Source organism: Halichoerus grypus, chromosome 13, assembly GCF_964656455.1.
Source record: "Halichoerus grypus chromosome 13, mHalGry1.hap1.1, whole genome shotgun sequence".
In the NCBI taxonomy this organism is placed as follows: Eukaryota; Metazoa; Chordata; class Mammalia; order Carnivora; family Phocidae; genus Halichoerus; species Halichoerus grypus.
The window spans coordinates 71,896,233-71,917,461 of NC_135724.1; the positions used below are offsets into that span (position 1 = coordinate 71,896,233).

General features: G+C 42.6%; 1 long non-coding RNA gene and 1 pseudogene across 2 annotated transcripts in view; one reads left to right on the forward strand and one right to left on the reverse strand.

The window, feature by feature from the left end:
• The window catches only part of LOC118524405 (uncharacterized), a 34,609-nt gene extending 13,519 nt beyond the window's left edge, over nucleotides 1–21,090 (reverse strand). The window contains exons 1-3 of one of the 2 annotated variants that reach the window (XR_013443458.1): nucleotides 20,958–21,054; nucleotides 4,186–4,333; nucleotides 229–377 (exon numbers count right to left, since the gene is read on the reverse strand). This is a non-coding gene — a long non-coding RNA (uncharacterized LOC118524405). Of the gene's footprint in view, nucleotides 1–228; nucleotides 378–4,185; nucleotides 4,334–20,957 lie in introns of both variants that reach the window. The other variant, XR_013443459.1, reaches the window with a different exon arrangement.
• On the forward strand, nucleotides 9,979–10,357 carry LOC118524404 (NADH dehydrogenase [ubiquinone] 1 alpha subcomplex subunit 1 pseudogene; annotated as a pseudogene).
• Nucleotides 21,091–21,229: the final 139 nt, after the last annotated feature.

Below are 21,229 nucleotides of genomic sequence, written 5' to 3' on the forward strand. Positions count from 1 at the left end.
AGCTTTAAGTGGTGCACCGAGGACCTGAACCTAGGCCCAGAGTCTGTTTCTTCGTTGCTGCCCTGCACTCAGGAGTGCCACGGCTTGACCCCAGCTGTCCTGGGAGCTCCCACGCAGCTCCTTCCATTCTCCGTGCACACCATTCATTCCCAGGGCCAGGCCTTTACCCACAGAATGCCCTCTGCCTGGAAAGCTCTTCCTCAGCAGCTCTGGGCATCTGAATCTTACCCTTTCCACAGCCTTCATTGCTGCTGCTCTCCTGGGTCGTCACCACTGTGCCTTGGTTCACGGGGATCTCCAGGGACAGCCAGCTGGGTGCAGATCCCAGTGCCACCACTTTCCAACTGGGTGACCTTTGGCAGGTGTGTCTCCTTTTCCTGGTGTGGAAAACAAGGGTAACAGTTTCTCATTCACACGGCTGCTGTGAGGATTGCATGGACTGGTATCTATGAGCACATTAGGAAATACTCAAAAACCTGTACTATCTCCCTCACCAGACTACACCCTCCTAAAAATGAACATAGGCAAACTTTTTCTGTAAAGAGCCGGAGGGTAAACATTTTCAGCTTTGTGGGCCTATGGTCTCTGTCACAGCTACTCAGCTCTGCCCCTTGTGTAAAAGCAGTCTGGCACAGATAATACATAGATGGATGGGCATGGCTTGTGCCAATAAAACTTCACTGATGGATGCTGAAATCTGAATTTCATATAATTTTTACATGTTACAAAATATTATTCTTTTGATTTTCCCACAACCATTAAAAAATGTAAAAACCATTCATAGCTCACAGGCTGTACAAAAACAGGTTGGCAGGCCTGATTTGGCCCCCCGGCTAGAGTTTGCTGACCACTGTCCAAGGGCATTTCTCCAGGCCCTCCCCGGATTTCAAATCTTGGATTTCACCCAGACGGGGGTCCCAGCCTACCATGGGCTCACGGTTTGTGTGAGTTAAGCTGCTCTGACACCCAGAGCTTGTGATTTCTTGGTCTGCGGATCAATCCATCGATCCCTGCAGAGTGCAATGCCACATCCCCCAACCGAGGTCGTTCCAAGAACTCCAGAGCCTATGCAAAGACGGGCCTAATGTGCTCAGAACAAGAATGGCCTGCCCAGGTCACCTATCCTGTTTTCTGGTCCTTTTGTTTGTAGAAGTAGAGGAGGGTAGAAGTAGAGGAGGAAGGTCAAGGGGAAAGGGTAGTCAGGGAGCTGGCAAAAGGAAGGCGTTGTAGGGAGTGGTGAATGAATCCTGTTACTGCTTGCTCCAGTTCTTCCTTAGGGCTGATTTATCTCTGCTTTCTGACTTTTCTGAAAGGTCTGGACTCTGAAGCACCAGGGATGAAGCACCAGGCTGCTAGCTTGGGCAGTGAATTCAGAATTTCACAGTTCTCTTGAGTGCCCCTTGCAGGAGGAAATTCCACGGTCATGCCCCCTCTTACATTTGAATGATAGTAGTCAGCACTCATCCTGAAGTTACCTAAAACTTGCCCTAAAGTTATCACCAGCATCTCTAAAATCCATTCTGGGCCTTGGAGAAAGCAGGCTGGTGGGATTTCCTCCAATTTACATAATCGTGCCTGGCTACCGAGTGCCTGGCAGCAGAGCCTCCAGAATTCTAGTCCTTACACACTCCCCTCCCCCCTCTCATGGCTACCTCTGACCGTCCTCTGAACCTCTCCAAGAGTGCAGGATGCCTTTAGACCCCGTGAAGCATTCTCCCTGTGGGTGGAGAGGAGGAGGGCAGAGCAATAAATGTCTGGATGTGCATCTCTTGCTAAACTGCTGTGAAGGGAAATACCAAATATTTATCTAAGAGAAGAAATCTGTCCTAACAAAACATGTTTCCTTTGAGAACAGGGCAGTGTGGAGGTAGGTGCCTCTGAATAAAGCTTCTTTGTATCACTGTGGATGGGTACAACAGGAAAATAACTTATTTTTGCTTCAGGGAAAATCTGCTGCCCTCCCTAAATCTGGTGCCCTACCCCATGGCCAGTCCATACCAGGCAGAGGTCGAAGCCTGTGGCAACACTGGAGAGGAAACTGCGTGATTATTGACATCTCCCTCTCTCCTTCAAGGGCATTCTCTTCTGATTTTCTCTTCTGAGTCAAAATCTGTGCCCTGAGCCTGCTGAATGTTTTGGTGTCATGTTAAGGAGCACAAGCTCCACGAGTGGCAGGGCTTGTGGGTTTTTTTGTTTTTTTGTTTTTGGATGATGATAAACTATTTGCTCATTCATGTAGTTTCCTCTGCCTGTTAAGTCCTTATCTCTTGCATACCTGAGGAATTTTTATTCAAAAGCTCAGTTCACATAGCCCCTTGTCTGTACAGCTTTCTCTGTTCCTTCAGAAGAGAGTTTTCATTTATTACATCACTACCATGTACCATGCACTGCGCCAGAGGGGTAGCTACTATTTTATTCTCACTGAGGCCCAGAGATATTAAGTAACTGCCATTGTCACATAGCTGTGAAGTTGGTAGAGCTGACCAATCCTGAACTGCTCAGGCTGTGGAGCCCAGGGCTCCATCGCTGTGTTTCCCTCTGTGCCATCTCCCTGTTCTGTGCATATTTCTACTCTTGCATCATCTTTTTATGAATCTATCTCCTCATATGAGATCAGGTTTCTTTGCAAATGGGATTCATGCAAAGATAATTCATTTCTGTATTCCCAATACCTAGAATAATGCTTGGCACTGAGCAACCACTAATTCATCCAACAGATATTCTGAGTGGCTACTGTGTGCTAAGAAAGACTGAATTCCTGTTCTCAAGGAGCTTAAGCATACAGAGTTGAACAGGACATGGGACATATACCTAAACAGATGTTGGTACCACAAGAGAGAATATAACATGGGAGGTAAGGGAAAATAAATTCTCTGATGATTTGGAGAAGGATGATGTGCCAGCCAGGTCAGAGAAGATGCCATTAGAGTAGGACCCTGGAACACCCTTAGGACTTGAAGATGTAGGATGGGTGGGGGAGGAGCAAGAGGGCTCAGAGAAGGAAGGACATGGGCAGATACCAGTCCAGAAATATCTGAAGTCCAGATACCAGCTGACGATCAAAGTGACAAATCCCTTCATGCCACTGAGGGAGAAAAGGGCCATTTCAGACTGTGTAGGAGCTGCTGGGAAAAGTCAGCCAGCCGTCAGACTGAGAAGAACTAGTTAGGGCAGACTGTGCTCCAATGTGGGGGCTAGTGTGGGTGACTGAACAAAGACAATTTCCTAGGGGAATTCTGCAAATCTTCTTTCATTATAACAAGAACTACTGCTATTTATTGAGGACACAGTTCTGATTCTTGTGATCATGACACATACACTTGTCTCCATTTCACAAGAAGAAAACCAGCACAGAAAAAAAAAAAAAAAAGCCTGAGATTTAGAATCAGAAGATCTTGATTCCAAGGCTCACTCTTACTTTTCTATACCAATGGCAGAACTTTTCTGGAAAATTACTAGAATTTACCAAAAGCCTAAAAATGTTTATATCTTTTAAACCAGTAATTCTACTTTTTGGAAGATATCTAACAAAGTAAGCCTCAGCAGCTTAATGCAAAAAGATGTATATAAATTGTGGAAGCAGCCTAAATGGCTGGTTAATAAACAATCATTTGAAAATGATGATTACAAAAAATGGTTAGTACCATGGGGGGAAATGTTTGTATCAAAAGTAGTGCTGAGAAAACAGCAGGTTATGGAAAAACAAAATTGCCTATGTGATAAGATCTGAACAATGTTAGAAAGATACATGGGGAAAAAGACTGGAAAGAAATGCAATTGCCACTAGTTTATCCCAGCATCTTATCCTGGATAAACTTGAAGGTTTCTGATCTTTTTCAATAGCTGCCCTCAGTGACACAATGCCAGACCCCCTTTTCTCACTGGGTAGCTTAATGATGGATGCCATGATTCTCAGCTACTTTCAGGAATTCAAATAGTCAGTCTCCTTCTGGTATTTAAGATTAATTTTAAATGTTTATACAATAAAAATATTCATTTTTGAAATGTCCATCTCAAGTTCCTCTTCAAAGCTCCGCTCTGCCCCTTCCCAGGGAAGCTAGACCTGGCCATGGCTCCGGGGGTTTGAGGTGAGGGTAGGGGAACACAGCCTGTCCTCCACTTCCCCGCTGGTTCCTCTCTGTGGGAGGGCTGGGGACAGAGCTAGGGAGGCCCAGGTCTTCCTACCTGACAACTAAGGGAAAGCCAGGGTCTCTCTGATGGTTGGTTGCTGCTCTTCAAGGCTAAATGGCTGCTGGTTGCCATCTTCCTCTGTGTGGCAACATCAAAACACTGGCTCTCTTGTGCAGAACTTTCTGAATCTCAGCTTCCTTACCTGTAAAATAGGAAACAAACTACCTTATGTGGGTGATGTGGAAACAGAACAAGATAATGTATGTGGGAGCACTATCAACTATAAAGCACTATGTAAACAATATTCCCTATTATTATTACTTTGAGGAGCCTATTATTTGGAATGTCTACTATTATTTGATTTTTTTTTAAGATTTTATTTATTTATTTGACAAAGAGACACAGCAAGAGAGGGAACACAATCATGGGGAGTGGGAGAGGGAGAAGCAGACTTCCCGCTGAGCAGGGAGCCCGATACGGGGCTTGATCCCAGGACCCTGGGATCATGACCTGAGCTGAAGGCAGACGCTTAACGACTGAGCCACCCAGGTGCCTCAAGAATGTCTACTATTATTTGAAATGGATACCTCCACTTAGAGATCAAATAGATATTTCACTTAATAGGTAGAAACAGAACTGGTGAATATCGCCCCCCCAACCCAGCTCTTCTCCCAGTCTTCTCCATCTCAGTTAAACAGCAACTCCATTCTTCCAGTGATGCAAGCCAAAACCTTTGCAGGTAGCTGTGGCCCTCTCCTCCTCTCACACCCCACCCACATCCAATCCCTCAGCAGACCCTGCTGACTTTTAAACCAAACCTACTAGTCAATAGCTTCTTCCCACTTCTGCTACTACCCCGTCCAAGCCACATCACCTCTCTCTGGCAACCATCCTCCAATTGGTCTTCCTCCTCTACCCTTGCTTCCCTGTGATCGACTCCACACTGCAGCCAGAGTAAGCCTTGTCAAACCTAAGTTGGTTCACATCATTTTTGTTTTCAAACCCTTCAGTGGTTTTCCATCTCACTTAAAGCAAACCCCAAATCCCCTGCCAAGGTGTACAAGGCCCCATATGATCTGGCCACTGGTTTCCTCTCTGACCTTGCTCTTACCACTCTCTCTTTCAGTCACTTAGCCCCAGCCACACCATCTTCTCACTGTTCCTCCCACAAGCCAAGCATGCTCCTGCTTCAGGGCCTTTGCACTCTCTAGTTCCTTTGCCATGAATATTCTTTCTCCAGATGATCACAGGACTTGCTCCCTCACCTCAACAGAGTTGTTTTCCCTGATCACCAAATTTAAAACAACACACTCTTGCCCTATCCTTCTTTCCTGCTTTTTCTCCTTTCTTAGCAGTTAGCACCCCTGACATGTTACATATTTATCTGGTTATGGTCTACCTTCTCCCACTAAAATGCTGGACTTTGCCCACTGCTACATCCCCAATACCCAGTAAAGAAGTGAATTCTTTCCAAACATTTCTTTATAATGACCATTTCATAAATATACCTGCCCAAGTCTGGTGGCAATTTTCATGCCCTTGGGTTCTTCTGGATTGGGTTCCCTTCCCTGTGTATTGGGGAAAATCACATGCTTCCTTCTAGGAAGGAAGGGTAACAAAAGCCTATTTCCATGTTCAACTTTAAGTGTAATTGCCCTGGCACTTGGGGTTTGGGGTTGGAGAGAAGAGGAGGGGATTTGCCCTTAGTGTCTGACCATCTTTAACGCTCTTCCTGATGTCTGTAGTTTGGAGTCTGGCAAGATGCATTCTGCCACAGCCCACTTTCTGGGAAGTTGCATTGTGGTAAAGACAAATACATGTAAATAACCAAGAAATGTGATCTAGGAAGTGGGTAGGTATGGGGCATTTATTGTATTTATGGAGAGTGGAGGGAGGAGGACCTAGCAGAGCATACACCCAGAGCTCCACAGAGTTGTTACTGGTCTTAAGAGTTGGGAGATGGGGTCACATAAGACCATGAACTCTAGGGACGCTCCCGTCTACATTCACCACCCCACTTGGTTCAACTTTCACAGGAGGCCAAAATAAAACTCGGTAGCCACTCAACCTGCGTGGTGACTATGTCTGATCTCAGGGTGCTTTGTCTTAAGGGGAGAAGGAGCACATCTCTATTCTCAATATAGAGGCTGATTCCCACATAACGACCAGCTCATTTATGGGTCCACGCAGTCATGATACTCATGGTCTTCAGGTGCTGCAGCCTCCAACCCTGCTCTTCTGACCTTAGCTGGCATTGGGCTACCTTCTCTGCCCCTTATACAGAAAGCTGCACTTCCCTGAACTGTTTTCAACAAGCTGCTCTCTTCCTTCTCAGACCTGCCTGGACTGGCTAGGGCACTCCACAACAATGTTCTATTTTCCCTTGGCAGAACCCGCCTCTGGCTCCAACCCTTTGCCACCAGCGGCACCTGTATGCAACTACCCCAGAGAGACCAGTAGGGGGAGCCAGGAAAATTCAGATTCTTCAGCTAGACAAAAGGGGTCAAGGATAAAAGCTATTTCTAAAGAGGTTCAGCTAATTTTCTCCTCATTTAAGATACACAGAACCAAGTGCCCTGTTAAAACAGCTGGTTGTGAGGTTCAGGTGAGTGGAAAGCCAAAGGGAATTCATCCATTCAGTCATCAACAACTATTTACTAAGCACCTACTACATGCCAGACTAGGCATTGCATATAGAGTAATTAATGACAAAGACTGCTGAAGTCCCTAACCTCATACATTAAAGTTGGTGAACTAGGAGGGAGAATAGGTAAGTGAGGTCTAGGCACTTGGATCAAAGTGCATGCATGACAGGTTCACAGAACTCTGGGAGTGGGAGAGACAAAAGAACAGAGTTTGAGGCCAGAAAACACCTATGATTCTACCAATGCAAAAAACTGCCAGAGAAAGAATGTCAGGCCCAATAAAGCTGCTAAAAGCAATCTAAATGAGAGCACACATCCCACTATCTAAGGGAAATAGCTTCAAGAACAAGTAGAAACTGAAAACTTGATCAATATACCGACTTTGTTTCAAAATAATCCAGTGGGGATAAGGAGTAAATGGAAGTAGAGATAAAACAAGATTGGCCACATGTTGATGATTCCAATAGCCGGGTGGCAGGTACCTGCTAATTCATTATATTATTCTCTCTACTTTTGCATATCTTTGAAAATTCCCATAGGAAAATTTCATATATACCAACAATTTGATCAATAACCACTACAGACAAGTTTCACAGGAGACATCCTATTTGTTATGGGGGAAAACTGAGCATCTCTGCTCATCCAAAATTCCTAAAGAGTTCAGAACACACTGAGGCTGTGAACATTTTCTCACCTGTCCCCACTTCTCTCATAGATCTGTTGCCAGAGCCCATGATCTTGATCCTTCAAAGAATGGTACAATGAATGCAAATTATTCACTGAGGCTTCTTACCTGTGTTATTTACCAAAGCGGGGAAGAAACTCAAAACCTCCCTTGGGGAAAATACTGAGAAGTAAATTCTATCTTCTGTTGCCCAATAAGGAAGGAGTGTGTGGTAATGATGATGAGAAGGGGATCAATGGGAGTCGGGGATTAATTCTGTTCCCAGTAGCACTGTAAGGTCACTGGACAACCTTGAACAAATCCCATAATCTCTGGAAGCTCCTCCTTTCTAAAGGCAGGGACATATTACATATGGAAACAGCACTTGTAAATGCTTGTTTTGGCAGCATAAGAAAAGTCCAAAAGACAAGTTTTTTCCCATGTATCTCATCAGTGTGACATCTCAGGAATGGTTATTCACAAATAAGCATACAGCAGATTGTAAGGTTGGAGCCACTCTTGATCTCTGCACAGCTGTGGTTCAAGAAAGAGGTTTACTTAGAGGCCTTCTACCCCAGAAACTCAACTCACAACTGGCAGGAAGTATTGGATCTGAGCTGAGGCAGATCGGAGTAGTCTGTGTTTCTATGAGGATGACCTAAAAAAGCAGCCAGCATTCTCTGACATCGAGGCGGGGAGGCTTGATAGCTAATGAGTCTGGGTCCAGAAGAAACAGTGCAAACAAGGCGATCTAGAAAAGTTAAAAGCAACCCAGAAAACAAGTAAAATAAAAACTTAACAAAAATAGCACAGCAGAGCAAGGCAAAATAAAACAAACACTTCATAATTATTTTAAATGACAAGGGTACTGATTATACAAATGATCCACACAGAAGTGTGTGTTCCCCAAAAAGTGAAAAGAAAAATACAAAATACTGTTCACAATACACAAATGTACTCAGGAGCAGGCTTGCAATAATAAAAGTAGAGAATTCACAAAGCTACAGTAATCAAAACAACATGGTACCAGCATAAGGATAATAAGTATATATATCAATGGAATAGAACTGAGAGTCCAGAAATAAATCCATACATCTATGAATAATTGATTTTCCACAAGGTACCAAGACCATTCAATGGGGAAAAGATAGTCTTTCAACAAATGGTGCTGGGACAGCTGGATAGACATATGCAAAATATGACACCAACAGGACAAGCAACCAAAGAAAAAAAAACTAGATTTCATCAAAATTAAAAACTTTTATGCGTCAAAGGACTATCAAGAAAGTGAAAACAGGGGTGCCTGGCTGTCTCAGTTGATGGATAGAGCTTGGGACTCTTGATCTTGGGGTTATGAATTCGAGTCCCATGTTGGGTACAGAGATTACTTAAAAATAAAATCTTTTTTAAAAAGGGGGGGCAGAGTGCCTGGATGGCTCAGTCGGTTGGGCATCTGCTTTTGGCTTTGGTCATGACCCCAAGATCCTGGGATCAAGCCTGCATTGGGCTCCCTGTTCAGCAGGGAGCCTGCTTCTCCCTCTCCCTCTGCCCTTCCCCCTGTTTGTGCTCTCTCTCTCTCTCTCTCAAATAAATAAATCTTTTTTAAAAATAGATTTTTGGGGCACCTGGGTGGCTCAGTCGTTAGGCGTCTGCCTTCGGCTCAGGTCATGATCCCAGGGTCCTGGGATCGGGCCCCGCATCGGGCTCCCTGCTGGGGGCGGGGGGAAGCCTACTTCTCCCTCTCCCACTCCCCCTGCTTGTGTTCTCTCTCTCGCTGTATCTCTGTCAAATAAATAAATAAATAAATAATCTTAAAAAAAATTGTTTTTAAAAATAAATAAAACTTAAAAGGGGCGCCTGGGTGGCTCAGTTGGTTGAGCATCCAATTCTTGATTTTGGCTCAGGTCATGATCTCAGGGTCCCAGTATCGAGTTCTGTGTTGAGCTCTTCACTCAGTGGGGAGTCTGCTTGAGATTCTCTCTCTCCCTCTCCCTCTCCCCCTGCTCATACACTCTCTCTCTCCCTCTCTCTCAAATAAATAAATAAATAAATAAATCTTTATAAAAAAATTTTTTAAGTGAAGGCATAACCCATAGATTGGGAGAAAATATCTCATATATTTGATAAAAATCTATCCAGAATATATAAAGAACTCTTACAACTCAAAAACAAAGAAGACAGGGCGCCTGGGTGGCTCAGTTGGTTGAGCGACTGCCTTCGGCTCAGGTCATGATCCTGGAGTCCCGGGACTGAGTCCCACATCGGGCTCCCTGCTCAGCAGGGCGTCTGCTTCTCCCTCTGACCCTCCCCCCTCTCATGTGCTCTCTCTCTCTCTCATTCTCTCTCTCAAATGAATAAATAAAATCTTTAAAAAAAAACATTAAAAAAAAAAAGCAAAGAAGACAAACAACCCAATTTAAAGACAGGCAAACGACTGTAATAAACATTTCTTCAAAGAAGATAAATGGCCAGCAAGACATGGAAAGATGCTCAACATCTTGTTATTAGTTATTAGGAAAACGCAAATCAGCACCTTTACCAGGCCGGGAAGGCAGGGGTTTGGCTCTGGCAACCGGGCTGCGATGTGGTTCGAGATCCTGCCCGGGATCGGCGTCATGGCCGTGTGCTTGGTCATCCCCGGCATAGCCACAGCGCACATCCACAGGTTCAGTAACAGCGGCAAGGAAAAAAGGGTTGCCTATTATCCATTATCAGTGGAGTTTCATGCAAAGAGATAGGCGGGTCTCTGGGGTTAATTGTTACTCTTGTCAAAGGGTTGGGAGAATATCAATTAAGGAAGCATTTTCCTGATTGATGAAAAATAACTCAGTCATACTCATCTACCCCTTCTAGAAGGTTATGCAGTGTATTAATGTAGTGCATAATAAAAACAACAAAAAAGTAAAAAAAAAAAAAACGCACATCAAAACCACAATAAGATACCATTTTACCCCACTAGGATGACAATAATAAAATAAGGGGGGGCGGTGAATGGGAATAACAAGTGTTAGCAAGGATATGGAGAAATTTTAACACTCCCACATTGCTGGTGAGAACATAAAGGTGCAGTCACGGTGGACTGGCAGTTCCTCAAAAAGTTAAACACAGAATTACCCAGCAATTCCACTCCTGGGTATATACCCCAAAGAACTTAAAACAACTATTGAACAAGAACCTGTACATGAATGTTCATAGCAGCATTATTCATAATAGCCAAATGTGGAAAAAACCACCAACTGATGAATGGATAAACAAAATGTGGTGTACCCATACAAGGGATATTATTCAGCCATAAAAAGGAATGAAATACTGATACATGTTGCAACACAAATGAATCTCAAAAACATTACTTCTAGTAAAAGAAGCCAGACACAAAAGGTCAAATGTAGTATGATTCCATTGATATGAAATGTCCAGAATAGGCAAATCCCTAGAAACAGAAAGTAGATCAAGGCTGGGGAGAGGAGAGGATAGAGAGTGATTGCTAACAGATAGTAGGTTTCTTTTTGGAGTGATGAAAATGTTCTGGAATTAAGATGGTGATGAGGGTTGCACGACCTTGTTAATATACTAAAAACTGCTCAAATGTAGCTGTAAATTGAATTTTAGAGTATGTGAATTATAGCTCAATTTTAACAAGTGGAGCATTCATAAGTTTTTTTGTTATATTTTCTTAAGTTCATTACATTTTTTAAAAGAGATTTTATTTATTTATTTGAGAGTGAGAATGAGCTGGGGCGGGGAAGAGCTAAGGGAGAGGCACAGGGAGAAGCAGACTCCCCGCTGAGCAGGGAGCCCGACGATCATGACTTTAGCTGAAAGCAGACACTTAACTGACTGAGCCACCCAGGTGCCCCTAAATGTGTTTTAAACGTGTCTTTGGTCTTAATGATGCAGGGACATACTGAAATCTGAAGGCTTGGGTCCCTCTCTCTTTGCAACTCATTTGTCATCCTCATTTCCCATCTCATCCCTGATCCACAGCTGCATACCAAACCCCTAGACATTACCAGAACACAGACCGCCAAGGTCTTTCATTCTCCAGCACCTGTGCTCATGCTTCTCTTTCTGCCTGGACACTCATGCCCACGGTCTACCTCATTCAATCCTATCTTGTCTTTCAATACCTAACACAAATGTCACTGGTGCCTTGAAGCTCCTCCAACTTTGCCCTACCCCAGCTCAGAAAATGTACTTTCTCTGTACCTCTCTCTGTATGTTCCTCTACGGTGGCATTTCTTATACTCTATTGTAATGGTTTAGTGCCATGTTGGTCTCTTTTCCTCCCTCTTCCCTCTTCACCTCAGACAAGGACCCTAAGGAGGTGCAACTTTCCTATTCCATTTCTACCACCAGTGCAGTGCTTAGAACAGAATAGGAAGAGAAGAAACCAACACTGAATGCCTAATAAGTGCAGAGTATATAAACATTAATCTTCACAACCATCCTGTAAAGTATATATTACCATCCCCATTTTACAGATGAGTAGACAGGTTCAGAAAGGTTGAGTATCTTTCCCAAGATCATTCAATTTATTTAAAAAGGTTTTATTTATTTATTTGACAGAGAGAGACACAGCGAGAGAGGGAACATAAGCAGGGGGAGTGGGGGAGGGAGAAGCAGGCTTCCCACTGTGCAGGGAGCCCGATGCGGGGCTCGATCCCAGAACCCTGGGACCATGACCTGAGCCGAAGGCAGATGCCTAAAGACTGAGCCACCCAGGTGCCCCAAGATCATTCAATTTAAGTGATGGAGTAGAGGGGCTGAGATCAGAACTGGACTTCTGTGCAAATCAAGGGTTCTCCCCGTCAGTACAGTGAGGCAGTTTTTATTTTTTATTTTTTTTTAAGATTTTATTTATTTATTTGAGAGAGAGAGAGAGAGAGCACAAGAGGGGGGAGCGGGACAGGGAGAAGCAGACTCCCTGCTGAGCAGGGAGCCCGATGCGGGACTCGATCCCGGGACTCCAGGATCATGACCTGAGCTGAAGGCAGTTGCTTAACCCACTGAGCCACCCAGGCGCCCTGGTGAGGCAGTTTTTAGCACAGGCTCTGGGACCAGACTGCCTGGGTACATGTCCTTGGCTCTTCCACTTACTATCCTTTGCTTTAGGCAAACTATTTAGCCTATGATCATTTCTTCATTTACAAAATGAGGATTATAATTGTGCCTGCACATACGGTTTTTATGAAGAATAGATGAGATAGTATATATATAAAAATACTCATGGGGCATCTGCGTGGCTCAGGTGGTTACGCATCTGCCTTCAGCTCAGGTAATGATGCCAGGGTTCTGTGATTGAGCCCACAGTGGGATCCCTGCTCAGTGGGGAGTCTGCTTCTCCCTCTCCCTCTGCCTCTCCCCCCACTTGTGCTCTCTCTTGCTCACTCTCAAATAAATAAATAAAATCTTAATAAAAAACAGAGCAGTATCTGGCACATACTAAATGTTCAATAAATGTTAGTTACGATGCTTTTGTTACTGTCCCGTGTTGAGCTACTGTTTGGTAAATATTGGATGGCTGGATAAAATGTACATCATTCTAGGCAGAGATTACTGGATCGTCCAATTCACTGGCAAGTGAGGACTATAGTCTCTTAGGAATCCAGAGAGGAGGGACACCTGGGTGGCTCAGGCCATTGGGCATCTGCCTTCAGCTCAGGTTGTGATCCCAAGGTCCTGGGATCAAGTCCCACGCTGGGCGGGGGAGTCTGCTTCTCCTTCTCCCTCTCCCTCTGTGCTTCCCCGCCCACTCAAATATATAGAATCTTAAAAAGAAAGGAATCCAGAGATGAGATGTTAAATCTCTAATAAGTAAAAATACTAATGTGATAACACTTTGACCTTTTTAAGACTCTTTGAGCTGATAATGGCTATAAAAGAGAGGAAATCAAGTATTTTCAACTCCATTTCCAGATAATTTGAACTTGCTTAAACTATCCAGCATAAAGGAGCAAAATCAGAGATTCAGCTAGGCTCTAGCTTCTGATCCTACATGGTGGCAGTAACAACAAGAACAACAACATTAACAATAATAGCAGAAGTTCTTAATATGTGAGGTATTTAATTTAATGTTTATTGGAGCAGATTTCCCTACTATATCCAAGAGAGCAGAAGCTCAGAGCAAAAAGCATGTTACTGGCCTGATGGCAGAGCTATTCTAGGAATGGGAGGCTTTCTCATAAATCTGACGACTTATGAAGGTGACAAAAGGTTAGACCACTCAGTGTTGGAGAGGACAAGATCCTAGAAAGTGGAAATGTTCCACCACTGCCTGGGTATCAACAGCCTGGCTGCAACTGGGCAGCATTTCTATTTCTAATGTCAGGATAATAAGGAAGTTGCTGCCAATACTGCATAAAACTCAAGACACTTAGCAGTGATGGCTGACTTCCAACTGAGCCATTAAGGTAAATGTAAAAGAAAGCTCCAGGTAGAAATATCATTAGGAACTCAGAGAACACACTGAGTGTTTGAAGCTGGTACTTAACCTTCTATTATTGAACTCAGGCTCTTGCCATGCTGGGACCAATCTGAGTCCACTTATGACACCCCCTCGTGCCTATAATACTGCTCATTTCTGTTATCTGGGCTTCACAGAGGTAATTAGGGCAGCAATCTCTTACGGCTGGGCCTCAAAGTACTAAGATGTGATTTCTCCTGTCCTTGCATTTCCTTCCAGCCACAATCGTTCTATGATCTTGTTTGGGATTCCTTTTTTTCTTTTCTCCATTTCACTGTAACAAAGTGTGAAGAATACGTAACATATATTAGTATTCCCTGACATACAAATCCTTTAAAGGATCTCTCTTAAGAGGAGATGGGATGGAGCCAACCATGAGAAAAGACAGGTCAAGAAAGTTTTGAAGAGAATAGTTCATGTGACAGTGCAAAATGACAGACACACCCAGGAGGGAACTGAGATAGATAATAAAAGGAAAAGCAATGCCTGACACAGAAGATACTCAAGAGCTGTTTGGGGACTGAGAGAATAAATAGTAACAGGAGAATGAAATACCAGGATTCTAAAGGTGGAACAGACGTATTTTCCCAGCTACCTTGTTATTCCCAGACCCAGCATATATTCAATAGATAAACATCTTATTTACATATTGTTTATGTAAATACAAATGCTAACTACAACCCTGAATGATAAATTAAAAGTAATTCATGGCAAACACCACAGTCCAGGGCTTGGCACAGCTGAAATACCCAGATGAATTTTTTTTTTACATTTTGAAGACAGAGCAAAGATCAGGACAAAAGTGTTGCCTTCCTAAAGTTAACCCATAGAGCCTATGCCACATGACTGCCTAGACTAGGCCTAGTATTCAGCCAAGGTTGATCACTCCAACTCCAAACTCAGGACTTTCCTGCTCCCTCTCCCTGACAGCTTAGAACTCCTGGGCTCCATCTCTGAGCAACTCTGTTTATTGCAAATGCTCTTGATAAGCAATGAAGTCAGGATATGAGGCTTGGCTTCTCACTTCCGCTTTGAGACCCATTTCCCACCCACAAGCACCTGCCTTCATGGAGGTCACACATTTTCATTATGCTCATGAATTCTAAGGCTAGATCCAGAGCTCCCTTTGTGCATTCTTCCCAGCCTGCTTTTGTTCTGGTACCTGCTTAGTTCATCCCCACTCACCTGCGTCTTACTCTGATTTTTCTGTCCATTAGTCCCATATCAAATTGCTTGCTGGGCATTTCTACATGCATATGTCAAATTCAAAACCATTGAGGCCAAATCCATTATTTATCCCCAAATCAGCTCCCCTTCTCAACCTCCCTGGCATGGCTATGGATCAAATAGAATGGATGCACAACCACTAAGAAATCTACCTGCCAGTAGGCCAAATCAGTGTATTGGGTCCAATGTCAGCCTTGCCCATAATCCCTCCAGCCACTTCCAGTCCTACTCAGCTAAACTTCTTTAGGCAGTTGTCCATTCTCACATTCTCCCTTCATCATCTCCTTTTCCTTTCATAATCCATACATTTAGCTCCCCCGAACTACCCCCCTCAACCAAAATTCCTCCTGATAAAGTCACTAATGGCTTTCTTGTTGCTAAAAGCAATTGATTCTTTTTAGCTCTTATCTTAAGTGACCCTCTACTAGCATTTAACAATGTTGACCACTCCCTCCTTCCTACAACACTCTTCCTTTAGCTTCTCTAACACCACACTCTCCTGATTGCAATCTACCCATCTTTGACTGCTTTTTCTCAGCTTCCCGCAAACCTGCTTTTCCTCTTGTTCCTTATCTCAGTGAATGGCACCACCATCTTCTAAGCTTCCAAACCAGAAACCAATTTCCTTGGCTTCTCCTACTTGCTCCTGACATCCCTTGGTCATGGAGTCTTACTTATTCTTCTTCCTAGTTTGCCTCTCTTCAGCCTCATTACCTATATTTGTAGAGCACTTACTATGTGCCGGGCAGGAGTGTTCTAAGTGCTTTAATCCTCACAGCAAACCTCTAAGGTAAATTTTATTATCATTTCCAAATTTCAGATTAGGAAGAGACCTAGGATGGTTAAGTAACTTGCATAATGTCACATAGCTATTAAGCAGCAGAGCAGGATTCAAACCCAGGTGGCCTGACTTAATTCTGGGTCCAGGTCCACTATTCTCTTTTACCTACATTAGTCCAACAGCCTCCTTGCTGGTCTTCCATCTTTCTGTCTTGGCTTCTTCTAATCCTCTACCCTGCAGCCTGAGTGATCTTGCTAAAACATGTCGCTCTCTTGCTTAAAACTTTTACTGATTCCTCACTGCCTTCAGGATAAAGTCTACACTCAGGAACCTCCATAATCTGGTCAGCAAGTATATACCTCTTTGGCTGCATGTTTTTTGGCCTCATTTTAATCACCACCTTGAATGCCCCACTAGCATAGTGATAGCCTACGTTTCCAGACTTCTGCACATTGTCTGACCTGCCAAGAACACTAACTCCTTCCCCATTCAGATTTTACTTTTTCTGATAAGCCTTTTCTAACCTCCTAAAACTAGGCCATAAGCACCCCCTGTGCATTCCCACGGCCCCCAGTACTAATCTCCACTGTGGCATTTATTTCACTGTTGTTTTGCCTACTACTATCTGCTCTATCACAAAATTATGAGCTTCTTGAGAACAAGGACCTTGCAGAGTTCACTGTTGTATCCTCAGAACTCAGCTTAGTGCCTGCCTGGTATGCAGTGGATGTTTAATAATCACTGAATCAATAAACCTTTATTGTCTGCATCACACTGTTTAACATCTACTTATAAATGCCGTATAATATTTTCATTTTCATATGTGTTAGCCTGATCTTTATAACCAGATTCTAGGTTCCTGGAAGATAGCAAATATACTCAGTACTTCAAAGTTAGAGGTTGCTGACACAAAGACTGATACAGTTAATATTTATTCAGGGCTGAGTGAACATCAACAATCCAATGGTGTAGGTACTATTTTTATCTCTCTCAACCTCCATTTGAGGAAACTGAGTCATAGAGAATTTAGTAGCTTCCCTAAGATGATTAGCTAGTAAATGAGAGCTGGGATTTGAGTTCTGATACTGGTACCTGTACTCTTAACCACAGTGAGAACAGGCTGAGGAAACTGAGAATTACAGATGCTAAGTAACTTACCCAAGACCATACTGTAGTGCTAAGACTGGAACCCAGGTCTTTCCAAAGCCTACACTCTTAATTATTTGGCATACAGCTCCTCTTGCTTTAAATGTCAGCACTAAAGCTCATACTGGGTGTTGATAAATTTTAAAAGCTTCAGCTCCGGTTTACTGAGATTGAAGAATATTACATTCTTTTCCCAAAGAGGCATCCTTGTAGCTTATTGGGTTAATTTACCTTAAATGTCAACAGCCTAGCCTTACAAGCCAATTAAGTTTATATAGTCTCTAGTGTTATCCCTGCAACACTGAAGACTGTGTTTTCCTCAATGTGAAAACCCATGTTTTCTAAGACTGGCCTCTAAGTAAAAATCTACTCTCATTCAGAAATTTATTCTTCCTCTTATTTCTCAAAACCAGTTATGTGATATTCCCAAGTTCTCTGCTTTTGTGGATCCTCAGTTCCTCAGTGTAGAATGTCTTGTTTCTGAAAGTCACCTCTTGGCTGTTTTATTGTTTACCCTTAACAATGATCCACAAGCCCTCTTGGCTGTTTTATTGTTTACCCTTAAAAAATTACTATTCTCTGTAGGCTTATTAGACTCTTTGTCTTTATGTGGTACTCTGCTTTTCCCTTTTTATCTCAAACATTTACTAAACACTTAACTGTGTATCAAAATGCAAATAACCGGGCGCCTGGGTGGCTCAGTCGTTAAGCGTCTACCTTCGGCTCAGGTCATGATCCCAGGGTCCTGGGATCGAGTGCACATTGGGCTCCCTCCTTGAGGGGAAGCCTGCTTCTCCCTCTCCCACTCCCGCTGCTTGTGTTCCTGCTCTCGCTATCTCTGTCTCTGTCAAATAAATAAATAAAATCTTAAAAAAAAAATGCAAATAACCTAACTCATTGAAGGCCATACTTTCAAAGAAAATGGTCTTGGGGTTTAGATATTGGAATATTATTTCCTTAACAATCTTCATAAAGTCATCCTCTGCTCAGTTTGCAATTATACACCCAAATATCTTTCAGCAAAATCTCAGCAGCTACTTCTACAACACATTATATGGAGAGAATAGCTGGAGCCAACTCATTAGATATTACTCCAAAGATTTTTACCAACATGTTAGACCTCTTTTGCTGACAAAAAAGATTCTTAAGTCTTTTAACAGCTTTATGGCTTCCTTATTAGAGCTCTTCCACTAACATTCCCTATTATCAAAATGAACTGCCCATCTTTCTTGGGAAATGTTCTGGAGGTTATTTCCTGAGGTAACAGTATGGCTTTGTCTCTCTGGATCAGTAATGATTTAATATAAAATTGAGAGTCAAACATCCCTGAAATATTTAGTAAAATATGAGTTATTATATTTCACAACATTGTCTTCAGGGATATATACAATCCAAAATGAGTATATGAGTAGTGCTGTATCATATTACTATTGTAGTAATATTTCCAGAAGAAATATGGAATTTGGAGTTAACTGTAGGCCATGAAATATGGCCATATTACACCAATACATGAAGCAAAGTTCAAAACTAGATTATAAGAAAAAGACCAAAACATCATCAATGATGATGAAAGGCACATCTCTGAACTAAATCCAATTTCCTTGAGGAAGGAAGGTACTGAACTTATTATAATAGAATACGCCTTTGAAGGACTGAGAAACAAGCCTGTCATTCTAGAAAAAATCAAATCATGCAGATAAATGTCTTACAGGCAAGAAAAAGCAGAGATGACTAAGCTGAAAAAAATCTTCTCTAGCCTGTCTTATATCTTTTCTAGGTAGTGCTGTTCCTGATAAGACACATGGCACAAAATATGGTTTCCCTGTACATCAAGGTAAGTTACAGAAGATAGCAGTTTTCTGAATAGAAAACTTAGATAATAGCAACAGGTAACGAAGTTTGGGATTCTGAGGAAGAAATACTGGCACCCCTACATGGGCACAGTAAATAATCTGAAAATGGTACAAGTGCTGGCCTATGTATAGCCTGTCTCTATTATAATCAGAGGGGAAAGTATTATAATCTGGCAGAAGTAGCCCTTCAGAGTCTGAGGAGCATTTCATCAGATAATAACTGAACACTCACTGCATACAAAGGCAATAGATTAGATGCTGAGGAAGCAATCCAAAAGAACTCCCTGCTACTCTGAAATTAAAAACTGCATTCTCATTTTCTCAAGCCTATATATTTTATGTAATGAAACAAAATGTACATCATATTTCTCTTGCAGTGGTGTAAGAGTATTTAGGATCCTCAAGGAAAATTGTGCAAAGAACCCTTCCCCTTCAGCCTTCTGCCTGTATAAATATCCTAATTCCCTGAAAATAATGTAAGCTTTCTTTAACAAATGAAGTATACCCCATTACTCTCTCCCTGACCATTTCACTTTGTTTTTCGTAACACTTAAGACCACCTGACACTTTACATATTTATCATTTATCTTTCCCAACTAGAATATAAGCTTCATAAGGGCAGAGATTTCAAGTATTTTTTTTTTTTAAGATTTTTAAATTTATTTGACACAGAGAGAGAGCGCAGCGCGCACAAGCAAGGGGAGTGGCAGGCAGAGACAGACGGAGAAGCAGACTCCCCACTGAGCAGGGAGCATGATGCCGGACTCGATCCCAGGACCCTGGGATCATGACTTTAGCCGAAGGCAGATGCTTAACGGACTGAGCCACCGAGGCATCCCTCAAGATGCCATCCTTCTTCACAGATACATTCTCAGTATCTGGAACTATATCTAGTATGTGGTAAGTTCTCAAAAAAATTGTAAAATTAATAAAAGTGTTTTAAAAAGACCCCTGAATACTATATTAGAATTATTAAATTACTAAATTTTGGCATATCTGTGTATATGTATATGTGAGTAAATTTACAGATTCTGTGTAATATCCAGCATAGGTCAAGTCCAGGAGTCAGAGGATCAGAAGCTTTTGTGGGGAGACAGAAGCATGATCGCATAAACAAAGCAACACGTCTTATTAAATGGACTGAAGGAATCAAACACAGTCAGCAAACTTCTGTAAAAGTAAACTAAATTTATCTCTGTCCTTTCCATGTCTGAAATCTGACTGTAGTAAATTCAAATTCACTTCAGATTGGTTGGATTGACATTAGCTTTCTTCCTTGATAAAGCTTTTGAAACTTAGTGAAGTTTTTTTCTTCTCCCTAAATTACTGCCTAAAGATACAAGCCCTCAGATCGAAACAGTTTCCTATTTCTATTTTGAGATTTGCCTGAGTCACAAGGTAGTGTTGGAGAATCACTCTGTTCTGTCTCTCCATTTACTGAGGCTGCCTGGGAACTCAAACTGTCAGCCAAACAGGAAGAGGACCCTTCTGCCTAACTCCAAAAGGCCTAAGTCATATGAATGTGGTGAGGTTTAATGATGGATATAAATCACTGCGAATGGATTTCTCCACAGGGTGGAGAAAAAAAGCAAACATTTGACTTTACTTCCTCTATATGAATTCAGGGCTGGTAGAAAGGGTAGACTATTAAATATAGCTGAGCAAATGTCCCAATGTTTGCATAACATGTGTTTTCAACTAAAGAGACCCCTTCTGTATTCCTACTATATATGATACCCCCAAAACCCAAATATAAACAAAGTAAAGTGACTGATCTGATCCTGGCAAAGTTATACTGTTTAAAAAAAAAAAAAAAAGCCAGTGTTCATAAAAACGTATAAACCACAAAGGCCCTTTTTCTTTTTCAGAAATGGATATAAAGTGTTCCTTCCACCTGGATACTCTTATTTGAGCCCCCTATGTGGTCTTGAGTTCCTCCTGTTTGTGTAATTAGCATGTCCTAAGCTGTTCTGCCTTTGGGACTATAATTTCAAACCTTCCTCCCCACAATGATGCCTCCTGACAGAGTTACTCTTTCTGTACTCACACAAATGGAAACAGAAGAGATGAAAGCCCTGGGGATGCAGTCAGTGTAGGTCTCAAACTGATCCTCTGCTAAGCACAACCTGAACTCAGCCTCTCTCTTCTCTGGGCGGAGATCCTCTCTTGGCTTAGTGATCTCGCGTGGCATAGGAGGCTTAGGACCCAGGGGGCGCCTTTCAGCCGAAAAACACCTCGCTGCAGCAAGCTAGCTGGGAAGCTCCCAGCTCTAAAGAGAGGCTGTTTACCAGAAGAGCATAACAAGGGCAGGTCTGACTG